General features: G+C 34.6%; 1 protein-coding gene across 1 annotated transcript in view; it reads left to right on the top strand.

The window, feature by feature from the left end:
- Nucleotides 1–2,165: 2,165 nt before the first annotated feature.
- lrrc2 (leucine rich repeat containing 2) overlaps nucleotides 2,166–15,580 on the top strand; it is a 23,941-nt gene continuing 10,526 nt past the window's right edge. The window contains exon 1 of the mRNA XM_016507525.1: nucleotides 2,166–2,231. The gene's annotated coding sequence lies outside the window, so the exon portion shown is untranslated. The remainder of the gene's footprint in view (nucleotides 2,232–15,580) is intronic.

Here is a 15,580-nt window from a genome sequence, read left to right as displayed (position 1 = left end):
CTTATTTATTCAGCTTCTTTCAGCTGATGTATAAATCTTAATTTAAATAAATTGACCCTTATGACTGGTTTTGTGCTCCAGGGTCACGTATGTGATGACCTCTGACACCTTCAACAGCGAGACAGAGGTGTTTCTGTTAATTACTGATGATGGATTGTGTTTAAACGAGCGCTGACAGAGCTGGAAATACAGCGGCGGCTCGTATGACGGCATCTTTCGACACGTCTGTCTGTGGGTTTTTCTAGGTGTGTTTGTCCCGGCGCGGAGGATCAGTGTTTTGACACGGCTGTGAGATGCCAGCGCTCGTGTCCTTCAGTGCACCTGTTCACGTCTCCCCTCGCACGAATATTTCCGTCTGTCTGAATGAGTGAAATAAAGAGAATCGAGCAGCAGTCAGTGACACGTGTGTTTATTGAGCTCGACTCATCTGTGTGTCGCACACGTATGTGCCGTTAGTTCGCCGCTGGATTTCCCCCGCGATTGTCACCAAAATTCTTTAGATGTTTGGTCCGGTTCTCCATCCTTGTGAGCCACTCGTCACGCAGCCTGAAATCAGAGTTCAACACCAAGTTTTCAAAAAGTCTCTGATGCTCATCAGAGCTGCATTCATTTGATTAAAAATACAGTAAAAATTGTAAATATTTTTATAATTTAGAATAACTGTTTTCTATGTGAATATCTGTTAAACTAATTTATTTCTGTGATCAAAACTATTTTCAGCATCATTGCTCCAGTCTTCAGTGTCACATGATCTTCAGAAATCATTCTAATATTCTGCTCGAGAAACATTTCTGATTATTATCAATGTTGAAAACATTCATATTTTTGTGGAAACTGATACATTGTATTTTTCAGGATTCACAGATGAACAGAAAGTTCAAAGGAACAGCATTTATTTGAAACATCTTTTGTAACAAATGTCTTCACTGTCACTTTAGCTCACACGTACAAAAAAAACTACATATGTATAAAATAAATATACAAGTATATGTAAAGTGCAGGGTATTATATAATGTTTTAATTAATGGCTGATGCTACATGTGAGATCAAAAAGTAGCTTTAATAATTCTCTGAATTCGCTGTAACATAAGTATAATTGACTGTACATGAGTATTTGCACACATGCCACCGTCTCAATATGGATTATTGAATTTGAGGGCCGTTACTCTGATAATCTTCTGTCCTCAGCAGGACGCAGATATTAAATATCAGCTCAGAGAACAGCACAGCCGCTTGACTGTGCATAATAATAAAAATATGTGACCCTGGAGCACAAAAGCAGTCTCAAGTGTCAATTTTTCAAAATTGAGATGTATGCATCATCTGAAAGCTGAATACATAAGCGTTCCATTGATGTATGGTTTGTTAGGATAGAACAATATTTGAAAATCTGGAATCTGAGGGTGCAAAAAAATCTAAATATTGAGAAAATCATCTTTAAAGTTGTTCAAATTAAGTTCTTAGCAATGCATATTACTAATCAAAAATTAAGTTCTGATATATTTACGGTAGGACAGTTACTAATTATCTTCATGGAACATGATATTAATATCCTAATGATGTTTGGCATAAAAGAAAAATGGATAAATTTGACCCATACAATGTATTGTTGGCTATTGCTACAAATATACCCCAGCGACTTAAGACTGCTTTTGTGCTGCAGGGTCACATATAGGGTGTGTGGAGTGTATTTTTTACTTGCATTTATATTATATTATCCAGCACTTTAACATGTGCAGTATATTAAGAAAACAGTAAAATATCACTTCTAATTGTTCTATTATAAATGCAAAAAGCAATACTCTCTTATGGTGATGCAACTGAGTTCCGAGACTTACTTTATGAGAGAGCTCCTCTTCATCCTCTCTTCTTCAGCTTCTATCGTGTGATTGTGATTGTTGATCTTCTGCTCCCAGAATGACTTGATGAAGAGTTTGTCGTGAATGAGAGCAGAACTCATCTCCTGTGAAGCGAAGGAACAGACGAATCAAACACCTGTTCATCAGAGATATGTATTCATATCAATAGATAAGAGCATATATATTCACCTGGTTGTGTGAGGTAAAGGTCAGCAGACGGTAAGAGTGATCTTCATCGTCCAGACGGTCAGTGACTGTCTGCCTGGCCTTTATTTCAGTGTGACTGGAGTGTCATCAGCACCTCTAATGATGTTTCTGAGCTCCTCCTCGGGTTTATTTCAGAAGTGACTCTTCTCCTTTCAGTGTCTTTTTCTGTTGGGATGGGCGGCACCCATTCACTCCAAGCACTATCTCTCCTCACTCGCTGCTGGAAGCTTCCTCAGAATTCTGCTTTTTTCTTCCAGTACAAATATCTAAAGAGCTTTTGCTTAAAATGAGAAAAATATCTACTAATGTGGTCAGAATTATAATCTTTCCCCCCCCTTTGAGTTAGTTGAATTTTTCTGACCCCACTGACAGAAAACTCACTTCATTTTGGTACGTTTTTCAGATCTTCCTACCAATTTAGGTTATGAAAAAATTGTTGGAACATTATTTATAGAACGTTGAAAGGTCTAGATAACATTAGCAAAAAAAAATACAACGTTGCACTAATATTTTTTCACCCAAAATATAACATTTGAACCTTTTTTTTTTTTAAATATTTGGTAACACTTTACAATAAAGTTCCATTAGTTAAGTTATTAACTGACATGAACAAACTCTGCACAATACATTTATTACAGTATTTATTATCTCTTAGTTAATGAAAATACAGTCGTTCATTGTTAGTTCATGTTCATTCACAGTGCATTAACTAATGTTAAAAAGCACAACTTTTGATTTTAATAATGCATTAGTAAATGTTGAAATCAACATGAGCTAATAATATAATAATATAGGTGAAATCAAACTGAAAAAAAAAGACTATATATCTATAATATATAAATGTTGAAATGAACATGAGCTAATGCTAGAAGTATTGTTCATGCTAGTCCATGTTAACTAAAGTAGTGTGTTAACTAATGTAACATTGTAAAGTGTTACAAAATATTCTAAGAACATTCAAATGTCCAGTTTTCTTTTCATGATTAGAATATTATTTAAACGTTACAAAAACATCTCTTGCGGCGTTCTACTCATTTTATTTCCACGCAAACTATAAGTTTAACTGAACATTTATTTTTATATTCTAAAAACAGTTTTTGTAACGTTTAAAGGCGTTACTTCGAACGTTCAAGCGCACATGACGTCACGCCACGTTCTGAGAATGTTGATCTCAGGACGTTTTGAGCGCGTATATCAAATATTAATAAAGTTATGAGACCGTTCCATAAACACTTATAAGAGCACTAGAAAGAAAACATTAGTGAAAGCTGTGAGAAGGTTAGCTGGGTTGTGCAATTTTGCTTCTCCAGTAAACGCATCTCGATTTATGAACGTTTAGATGTTTGTAGTGTAACGCAGCTTGAATCGCGTCCAAAGCAGCGAATGAAGCCACTGCAAACTAATGCACTTATCACTGCAAACACCCGATGACATGTTCACATGATTCACACACTGCTCCTGACTCCCAGCAATCACACTGATATCCGTCTGCCTCCGTTACATCATGTCTGTTTAAGGTGGAAAACATCTTGCATATGTTGTAAAGGACCATCACATCCAAAATAACCTCTGTAATCATCAAGTGACAGACACATTAAAACACGTGTCTCAGAGCTCAGTCTTCACAGAGATCTCTCACTTTCGTCAATGCACTGAAATCTTAGCCTTAATTAGCGGAGCGCGGGGCACAGTGTAACGCGGGGTAAGTTGTAACACACGTGGTTTGAATATTTCCACACATGCTAGCATAACCACATTTACAGCATTTACTAGTTACCATATCAACATTATATCGAGAAAAAAAGTGCACCAAAATTCAAAAGCGTTTTGAAGATATCGCTGAACATGTATTTTACCATAGTAACATTATATTTCTGGCTTAAGTAAATTTTTCATCTCAGGTTTTATCACTCATTTAAAATGAGACAAATCTGCTATTTTTGCAATCTATTATTTATCAGTTTAGATTATTTTTTAATGCTTCGCTAACTATCATAACCGGTTTTAAATTCCAGTTGCGTTACACTGCGTTACAATGTGCTATTCTATGACATTAGCGATGTAATTCACACTATTTACTTCAATTAATTTGAATGATAAACGACGAGAAACTGGTGACTGACAGTCAATGTTTAGTGTTAAGAAATTATTATTTCAAGACATGTAAAGCACTTTGGCTCGTTTATGTGCGCCGTCCCAAGCTTGGTTTCAATGCGTTCATTGACAAACTCCAAAATCAGATGATTTTTAATTCTTAAAAAACGCCATTATTTTATTTGAAATAAATAATTATTTTATGTTATTGACAAAATATTTTAGTTTGTCTTGTATGTTTTTTTCATGCGATCAGATAATGTTTTAAGCTGTCTTATGGTCATGTTACAACGTGCCCCTCAGATGTTACAATGTACCCCACGTACGGGGCATGTTGTCACATTTCACTTCCAATTTTTGAGGGTAAATAAAGAAAAACGTATACACTGTAATTATGAAACAAAGCGACATATTTGTACTAGACAAGTGTGAAATTACTGTGGATAAAAAAAAATATATTCTGAACCCCATGTGGATTTACACAATTTGAGAAAGTCAAAAAGTGTTACTTTGTGCCCCGCTCTCCCCTACTTCACAGTTATATTTTTGTCAATCTGAATGAATCTGATCTGATTGCAGATTCTGAAAGTGCTGTTTATATGAACCCGAAATGTTGCAGTCAGATTCACACACTTGTTTACATGTGCATTACTTAGAGCAAACTAAACTAAACACAACCGGAGAGAGGAAAGAAAACGAAAATAAATAAATAAATAAATATGAAAATAAAAAAGGTAATTGCAACATTTGATCTCACAAGTTGGACTTTTTTCTTGCAACTGAGAGTTTATATTATTTGATATCAGAATTGCGATATAAACTTAGAATTGCAAAACATTGCATTGCAATTTTTTTTATCGGGCTTCCATAAAAAAATAAAGAAAGCCCCCGATTTAAAAGAGCTTTTTAGCAAATATTCAGATGAAAATAAACATACAGTACGCACCTTGTATTGACGTAAAATACATAAACATCATGCAACTGCGCATGTGTGCAATATATTTTTAGATCCAAAAATAGTCGGATTCAAGCATTTACATGCTTAAATTTCCCTGTTGATCTGATTATTTCACGCGCGCATTCCAATCGTAATTTCATTCAGATGTGATGTTATATATGAAGGCTTTTCATTCCGAATGAGCCATCGATCTGATTATGAACCCATTGTTTGAGTGCGTGTGAATGTAAAGTGTTTCATTTGTAATCTAGCGCATACTTTTCCGAGCAAATCTTGTGTCAAAAATATGTTCCCATTAAGTTATGAAAACCTTATTTCTGAATGTTCAAAACATCCAGTTTTTTAAACGGTTAACATTAAGGGAACATTCCATTTTATAATTTCACAAACATTGTGGGAATGTTACTTTTAATGTTTTCTGAACGTTCTGAAACAAGTAGTAACATTTAAAAAAAAAAAACGTTAGATGAACATGTCACAACCACATGGACCTTGTTTTTGGACTTTTTTGCACCGTTTCCCTTCGTTGTGTGTCCATGTTTGGTCTTGTATTTAAGTTTTTCTGTTAATGTTTTGAGAACTTAATGTTAACCCCCCTAGCTAACAAAATATGTTCTAAGAACATTTTGCTAACGTTTCATTAAGTTATAAAAATTATATTTCTGAATGTAAAAAAAAAAAAAAATCCAGTTTTTCAAATGTTTTTCTTGGTTATTGGCAGATATTATGGGAATGCCGTTTTTGAATTTTCTCTGGATGTTTTGAAACAAGTAGTAACATTTAAAAAAACGTTTTTTCAACTAAAATGTTTCAGAAATATAATGTTCCATGAAGGATGTATAAATAACGTTTCTGTGCTAACTTTTTGAGATCATTATTAAAGGGACAGTTCATCCAAAAATGAAAATTAGTCCATGATTTACTCACCCTCAAGCTATCCTAGGTGTGCATTACTTTCTTCTTTCAGATGAATCCAATCAGAGTTATATTAAAAAATGTCCTGGCTCTTCCAAGATTTATAATGGCAGTGAATGGGTGTTATTTGTCAATAGTCCAAAAGAAGTCCAATAAAGTGCATCCATCCATCATTAAAAGTGTCTCACACGGCTCCGGGGGGTGAATAAAGGCCTCCTGAAGCGAATCAATGCGTTTTTGTAAGAAAAATATCCATATTTAAAACTTTATAAACCATAATCTCTAGCTTCCGCTAACTGTCGTACGCGTGTTCATTCCGGCGGATGACGTAGGACGTAGCATAAGCTCCGGTGAGAGTATGCTAGTCTCGCGAGAACCAACGTTTGTTAACAGGAGCAAAGGAAGCAAAGTTTCTTTACTTTAGCAAAGGAAAACCAGTCTCCTCTCGGCTTATATCGAAATCCTCCCGCATTTTTCTTTACAAATCCTCGTTTTGTGCGTCTAATTCGTGACCGGTGTTTTGTTTCGCTCTCTCCGCTGCGCCGGAATGAACGCATGTACGACAGTTAGCGGAAGCTAGCGATTACGGCTTATAAAGTTTTAAATATGGATATTTTTCTTACACAAACGCATCGATTCGCTTCAGGAGGCCTTTATTCACCCCCCCGGAGCCGTGCGGGACACTTTTTATTATGGATAGATGCGCTTTATTGGACTATTGACAAATAACACCCATTCACTGCCATTATAAAACTTGGAAGAGCCAGGACGTTTTTTTAATATAACTCCGATTGGATTCGTCTGAAAGAAGAAAGTCACACACACCTAGGATAGCTTGAGGGTGAGTAAATCATGGGGTCATTTTCATTTTTGGGTGAACTATCCCTTTAAAGACCAGAGAACTCTGAACAATCTTTCTATTAACATTACTAGAAGAAAGTTTGTTCTTAACTTCGAGAGAACCATGCCAGAACATTCCCTGTTCCCCGTTACTGTGGATTAAAGTGTGTTTGGCACAGCGATGGTCTGATCTATTGTTCGCTCACATTACGGCACATTAACACCTGCTCACTTTCTTGCCCTTTTACACAAGGCCAAATGTATCTGGAGAATCTGGGCACCTAGGTTAGCTTGAGGGTGAGTAAATCATGGGGTCATTTTCATTTTTGGGTGAACTATCCCTTTAAAGACCAGAGAACTCTGAACAATCTTTCTATTAACATTACTAGAAGAAAGTTTGTTCTTAACTTCGAGAGAACCATGCCAGAACATTCCCTGTTCCCCGTTACTGTGGATTAAAGTGTGTTTGGCACAGCGATGGTCTGATCTATTGTTCGCTCACATTACGGCACATTAACACCTGCTCACTTTCTTGCCCTTTTACACAAGGCCAAATGTATCTGGAGAATCTGGGTGTGATACAAAGCCGATCACACGTGTGAGATTCGATGTCTTCTGGATGTGATTCCTGCTGAGCTCCAGGTCTTAACCAGCACTGGCCTGAGCTCTATTTTAGTCTCGGCAGCGTGTAATTATGATATAAGACACTACCGCTGCTTAAGACATCAGTCACAGCTGCACAGGCGGCCTGACTCATTGTTCTAAAATAAACTTTGCTGTATGCTTGTTTTTTGAAACTGCATTGATGATATTAAAGCCCAACATGTGATGCAGACTCAGGAGAGCTGGCCTTTTAACACACGTATCTCAGTGAGATGTAAACGTCTTAACCACATTAACTTCAGCTTTAACCGGATCCACGGCGAACAGCAAACGTTCTCAGAACATTCTTCCCGAAACGTTAATAGAACGTTCGTTCAAAGAGATCTGGTCTTTAATAATGTTCTCATTATTTATACATCATTCATTGGAATGTTTTAATTCTGGAACGTTTTAGTTGGACGTTCATCTAACGTTTTTTAATTGTTACGTTCTGTGTTTCCGAACATTCAAAAGTAACTCTAATGTTTGTGAGAATAACTTAAGAACATTATCAAAATGTTCTTAGGACATATTTTTGTTCTTCAATACATGAATTTAAAGTGATATTTCACCCAAAAAAATGAAAATTATGTCATTATTTATTCACCTTCATGTTCCAAGCCTGTATGCATTTCTTTCTTCTGCAGAAACGCTATATATGTATATATATATTCCAATTCTCATTGACTTCCATTGTATTTTTATCTATATAATGGAAGTCAATGGGAACAGAAACTGTTTGGTTCCCAACATTCTTCAAAATATCTTCTTTTGTGTTCCACAGAACAAAGAAAGTCATACAGGTTTGGAACGACATGAGCGAGAGTAAATAATGACAGAATGATCCTTTTTTTTTAAACCATCACTGCTATAATATAATGGTCTTTGTTTTTATAAAACAATATCAAATGCTATTTTTGTAAAAATGCACAGTAGGACTAGCAGAATCATATTTACATTTATGCATCTAGCAGACACTTTTTGAAGGAAAATAAGTGGCTGTCAAAATTAAAGCTCAGTTATACAAGCCTGTTTCTGCCACAGAATAAAAAAAATCAAAAAGTATTGTGACTTTTCATCTCACAATTCAGACTTTTCTTGTATTTTTGAGAAAAGAAGTTGGAATTGCAAGATATAAATTAACAATTCTTTGAAGAAAAGTCCAAATTGTGAGAAACAAACTCGCAAATGCAAGAAAAAAGATTTGAATTTGGAGATAAAAAGTTGCAGTTAGCTTTTTTATTTTTTTATTCTGTGGCAAAAAACAAAACAAAACAAGAAATGCAAGATATGAACTTAGAACTGTGATGTAATCTTGGAATTGCGATAAAAAGTCAGAATTCTAAGAAAAAAGTTGCAACTACGAAATGTAAACTTTAATTCTGAGACAAGCCAAATTAAGAAGTGTAGTCACAATTCTGAGGAAAAAAGAGGATTCTGAGTTCTGACTTTTATTTCTCAGAATTGCGAGACACAAAGCCTGAATTGTGAGATAAAACGTCACAATTACCTCTTTTTTCATTCTGTGGTGGAAACGGGCTTCCATGGTTTTGTCTCTGTTGTGCTTTCTATCACAAATGGATCAATTTAAAGAAAAGACGCCGCTGAACGCTGAATTTAGCTAATAATCGCTCTCTGCATGAAGCCTGTTCTTGGCTTCGGGCCTGAAGCTGACGTCTTTGACATGGAGATGAGATTAGAAAACAGACAAACAGAGACGCTCGCCAGCTTTAGCCAGTTAATCAGATATCAGATGAAGTGACGGACGATCTGCTTTCAGCTCACACGAGAGAGAGAGAGAGAGAAATGCTGCAATACATGCTACAAGTCTCCTCACTGGCCCATAATGCACTTGGAGATGGAACGGGCCACATGGCACAGGGAGACTGTAGGATGCATTTACTACATTTCATTATTTGAGCAAACACTTCTAAAAAAGCTGCTTGAAAATTTGCTTCTAGATGCGTCTGCCAAATGCATAAATGTAAATAAAGCAGTAGAAGCTTTTATCCAAAGCAACTTACTTTGCAGTTCATGCATTCCCTGACAATCGAACCCATGACCTTGGTGTTGCAAGCGCTGTGATCTTACTGTTTTTACATGGGATTGATAACACTAATGCTTTCACTAACATCATTTAAAGGTTATATAAATGTTAAAGCAAAACATTCTTAAAATAATGTTTATGGAACGTTCTTATAACGTTGATATTTGATGCATGTTCTTGCAATGCTGAGAGGAAACATTCTTAGAACAATGCTCTCAAAACGTCCTTATGATGTTATTTGTACATTCTCAGAACTTCACAACAATGTAACGTTTTCAGAACATTTTCAAAATGATAGAATGGAATGTTCCTTTAATGTCCGCATAACCAAGAAGAAATATTCCTTAAATATAAAACATGGGTGTTATAAACACAGAGAGAACATGCAAATGTAACGTTCTCATGACATTTATAGGATGATAGAATGGAATGTTCCTCTAACGTTCACATAACCGAGAAGAAACGTTCTTAATGCATTAAAACACTGGACGTTTAAAAAAAAAAACATTCAGAAATAACGTTTTCATAAAGGTTTATATATGATACAAATGTAATGTTTTTATAATGTTTGCATAACCAAGAAATAACGTTCTTTAAAAATCGGCGTTTTAGATGTTTAGTTACATTTAACATTATCATAACATTTTCAAAATATAGAATAGAATGTTTCTCTAACATTTACATAACTGAGAAAACATTCTTTAAAGGGTTAGTTCACCCAAAAATTACCCCATGATTTACTCACCCCCGAGGCATCCTAGGTGTATATGACTTTCTTCTTTCAGACGAATCCAGTCGGAGTTATATTAAAAATTGTCTTTGATCTTTCAAGCTGTTTAATGCCACTCAGCGGGTGTTGCATGCATCAGTCCAAAAGAAGTTAAATAAAAGGCGCCCATCCATTACATAAAAGTGTCTCACACGGCTCCGGGGGGTGAACAAAGGCCTTCTGTAGCGAATCGATGCGCTTTTGTATATATCCAAATCCTCCGACATTCTTCTTTACAAATCCTCGTTTTGTGCTTCTAATTAGTGACCGTTGTTTTGTTTCGATCTCTCCGCTCTTCGTCACTTCTGAGCCGCGCATGCGCAAAGCTGACCTCATACGTCATGCTCACGGAGCTGCTTCTGTTTACAACAGTGAGCATAAGCTACATTATTACGTTTTGAATATAGATATTTTTCTTACAAAAACGCATCGATTCGCTACAGGAGACCTTTGTTCACCCCCCGGAGCCGTGTGAGACACTTTTTTTATGGATGGGCGCTTTTTATTTAACTTCTTTTGGACTGAAGCAATGCAACACCCGCTGACTGCAATGATAGAGCTTGAAAGATCAAAGACAATTTTTAATATAACTCCGACTGGATTCAAGAAAGAAGAAAGTCATATACACCGAGGATGCCTCGGGGGTGAGTAAAACACAGCCTAATTTTCATTTTTGGGTGAACTAACCCTTCAAGTATGAAAAAATGGGTGTTTTAGAGAATTTGAGAACATTCAGATAACATTTTCAAAATTATAGAATATAATAATACATAAAAAAACTGGTTGTTCTTAAAATAAATAAAAAAACATTCAAAAATATGTTTTCATAATGGTTTCAAATGATAAAATGTAATGTTACATAACTGAGGAGAAACATTCTTTTTAAATGTAAATATTTTTTAAAAACTGGAGAGTTTGAGGGTTTCAAAAACATTCAGAAATAACATTCTCTTAATGGTTTCAAAATGATAATGGATTGTTTCTCAAACATTCGCATAAACGGCATCGGCTTCATAATTCAGAAGAGTTGTGTTCATTTGTAAAGATGATCGTGATGAATAAAATGTGTAAGAATTATAAACTTCTGTTGGTCACTGATGTTCTGCAATAATCCAAAATGGAAAAATCCTGTTGGGTTGTTGTCGAGGGAATCAGGGTGATGCAAACTACAAAAATACATCATCACCGCAGTGCTGTATCAGACATCTGAGCCACTTAACAGTGTGCTTCCTGTTGAGTGTCTTCACTTGACCAATACTGCACTCTGCTGCTCAGTCTGGGGGTTGTTTCATGTTCGAAAACATTGGTTTGGGATTGATTTAATGTTATATTATGTTACTTTTTCTCTTTATCGTTTACATTTTGGGACAGAGCTACAACAACAGTGTTCATATAACGCATGTTGAGTCTATAGCGGGGCATGTTGTCACAGTATATGGGGTACCCATTAAACAAACATTGTACTGAATTGCAGAAATATGTTATCTAACATAACAACTAAATCCGAAAACACTGCTATATAACTCAAAACCTGACAACCTCTGTGTGACAACTAGCCCCGGTCTCCTGCACATTTGATCATCAGTTGTGCGTCTCATGATCTAACGTCTGCTGCATCACAGGATCATCAACATCAAAGAAACATCAAATCACTGCATATGGAAGACAAATGATGCATATAATTCAATATCAGACCTCATAGCTAATATACGGTAAAAAAATTGGACTGCTTTGTAACTGTCTGTTCTGTAAAACTGATATTACTGACTTAATATTCAGTAATATTACTAATTTAACTGCAATGACACATGAGAACAAAACTGAATTGAGCTGAATAACGACACTATTGTCTTTTAGAGCTGTTTTCCAGGTAATACATTTAGTTTATAAAAAAACGTTGTAGGAACATTGTTTTGAAATGTTTCTAAATCGTTGAAATGTCCAGGTTGTTTTGTGTTTTTGTGTGTGTGTGATTATAACGTTATTTAAAGGTTACAAAAATGTTTCTTACAACATTCCACTACCTTTATTTTTTCCCAAAATATAACGTTATTTGAACATTTCGTTGCAACAGAACATTAAAATTCAGTTTTCTTCCTGTAATTAGAACATTATTTAAAGAATAAAAAAATATTGCTTAAACATTCCACTAATTGTATTTTCACCCAAAATATAACATTATTTGAACGTTTATTTTTAATATTCTAAGAATGTTAAAATGTCCAGTTTTCTTGTTGGGATTATAAAGTTATTTAAAAGTCCCAAAAACATTTCTTAAATGTTCCACTAATTTTATTTTCTCCAGTGTTGGGGACGTTACTTTTAAAAGTAATGCGTTACAATATTGCGTTATTCTCTAAAAAAGTAACTCTCTCAACATGAGGACAGGAGAGCTGTCAGTCAATACATGCGAAAACAAAGTAACTTGTGTTACTTATTTGAAAAAGTAACAGATATTTTGTTGTAAATTTAAAAATAATGCGTTACTTTACTAGTTACTTGAAAAAGTAATCTGATTATGTAACTCATGTTACTTGTAATGCGTTACCCCCCAACACTGATTTTCCCTACATATAATGTTATTTGAACATTTATTTTTCATATTCTAAGAATGTTAAAATATCCAGTTTTCTTGTTGTGATTAGAACGTTATTTAAAGGTTACAAAAACGTTTCTTAGAAAGTTCATCAAGTACAGGATGTTTTAAGTGCGTTGTTCTAAGATCAAGTTTATGAGAACGTATATCAAATATTATTAAAGTTATAAGAGCGTTCCATAAACATTACTTTAAGGATGTTTTGTTCTAAGATTTATATTGCATTTGCTTCATATTTGATGATGTTTGCATCGATTCTGTCATTTTCCTGTTTATTTCCGTGAAGCTGCTTTGAAAGCGTTTTGTATAAAGTGCTACAGAAATAAATGTGACTTCAGCTGATGTTAATAAAGATCGCAGCATGTTTTCTACGTGTGTGTGTGTGATGAATCCAGAGCCGTGAGCGAGTGATAAGTAATGTGTGTAATGAGATGAAAGGTCAACATGTGCAACATTTCAGAGGTCACGACCCGTCAGATAAAGGTCACGCTTGCTTTATTTCAAGAACAATAAGCTATATGTGTGAATGCAGGTGTGTGTTATATCATCAGGCGTAAAGCTGAAGCTGTGTGTCATTTACAGGTCAGTATGTGTGATAGTGAGAACATGTAAAGACACGAGGCATTAAAAATAGCAGCATGTTCATGCAGGCGTCTAAATACAGATGAGCTGTAAACAAGCAGATAAACCTGGAAAGAAACGCAGAGGAGCTGCTCGCAGCCACAGGTACGGAAAATCTGCTTCATAATGAGCTTTTAATGAAGATTAACAGTGAACTGATCTAATATCCAGGCCATGCGTGTAGTTCTGGGGTCGCCGAGTCACGATCATAACACGAACGTCTATGATTAGTCCTCAGAGAGACCAACGACAACATGCTTCATGCTGAGAAGCTGCTAAACGTCTGAGATTAACACCTGACCGCTGAGAAAAACAACTTATTTACATTACCTCTATCTTATCATCAAACACTGCAAATATGATCTTACTCCGTATTTTTTTCCAGTGGGAATGTCTAAAGATTCTTAAATAAAGATACATTGACTTGAACTAAACGACTGTCTTGTTTACTGAAAAAATGTATTAAGTTTTTGCTTAAAACAAGAACAAATATCTGCCTACGGGGTCAGAAAACTTCAACTTAATTCAAAGGGAAAACAAGATTATTTTTCGGACTCCATTGGTAGATATTTTCTTGTTCAGTATTTCTGTCTCGTCTTAAAACAAGATACATTTCACATAATGACTGAAGATATGAAGTTTTGTTTTGCTGAAGATAGAGAGAAAATATCTGCCTATGGGGTCAGAAATAATATAATCTCAGAATAAAATAATCTTGTTTTTGGGATTTTTCTGACCCCACAGGCAGATTTTGTCAATAAATTTGTATGCATTTTTCAGTAAGCAAAGCGTGATATTTGTACTGGAAAACAATAATTTTTTTTTTTTTTACAGTGCACAACCTAATAAACCAGAGGTGCAAACAGTGTCTTATCACAGATTTACAGTTTCTATTTTTACTGCCTGCTGGTTTTGAGCAACATATTTTCAGTTGTTTTAATACGGTGCATAGGAATGAATTGTTTTCAAAGTGCAAACACAGAGTGCTGCATGTTTACAGCTTTCTGTGTATCATATGAAGCAAAAATAATGTAAATGTTTACCGTTTGCTCCGAGGAGCTTTTAATGGGATGTAATTTTAGGCTGAATTCACTGCAAAATATGATTTTATTACTCAGTATTTTTCAAATCTTGTTTTCCATGATAAATACCTAAACATTTTTAAATCAAGATACATTTACTTGAGATGCAAAATGACTCAAGATATAAAGTCTTGTTTTCTGAAAAAAAAATCAATATTAAGCAAATTTATGTTCAAAACATGAATAAATGTCTGTCAATTGGATAAGAAAAATAAACTTCAAAATAAAAAAATAAAAAAATTTAAAAATATATATATATGCTAAATATTTGTTGTAAACAGTAAAGCTCAACGAGATATATTTTTTGAACTTGGAAATATATTTTGTTTAACCTTCATATACCAAAATATATTTAAAAGTGTATTTCAGGGGCAAAAAAAAACAAAAACATTTCTAATTATATAGTAGATGCTTTTCTGGAACACTGTACAGTATGTTCCCTGCTGATTTTTCTTCAAATGTGACATGTGAATGTATTTTAATGGATTGAAAAATATGGAGAGCAAAATATATTTTTAAATTGTTTTAAAATATATATTTATATTTTTTTTAAATATACAAAATATGGCCAGAAATATATTGGAAGAAAATATATTTTCGTAAATATATTTTAGCAATTGTTTTGGCCATTTTTTGTATATTTTACCATATGGGCAAGATTACTTTTTTGACCTCATTGGCAGATATTTGTTCTTGTTTTAAGCATAAGCTCATTTAATTTTACTACATTTTTCAGAAAACAAGACTTAATATCTTGATTAATTTAGCTTTTTAAAAAAACATGTCTTTATTTTACAATGTTTACATATTTTACCTGGAAAACACAGAATAGGACATTTATTTTTTTTCAGCTGCTGTGTGTGTGTGTGAGTGTTTGTGAGAGAGAGTTTGTGTGTGTGTGCGTGTGTGTGTGTGTGTGTGTGTGTGTGTGTGTGAGTGTGTGTGTGTGT

This window comes from Sinocyclocheilus anshuiensis, unplaced genomic scaffold (genome assembly GCF_001515605.1).
Source record: "Sinocyclocheilus anshuiensis isolate Anshui unplaced genomic scaffold, SAMN03320099.WGS_v1.1 scaffold1614, whole genome shotgun sequence".
Lineage (NCBI taxonomy): Eukaryota > Metazoa > Chordata > Actinopteri > Cypriniformes > Cyprinidae > Sinocyclocheilus > Sinocyclocheilus anshuiensis.
Note: the sequence above shows the minus strand (reverse complement) of the source record. Positions and strands in the feature narration are given on the sequence as shown.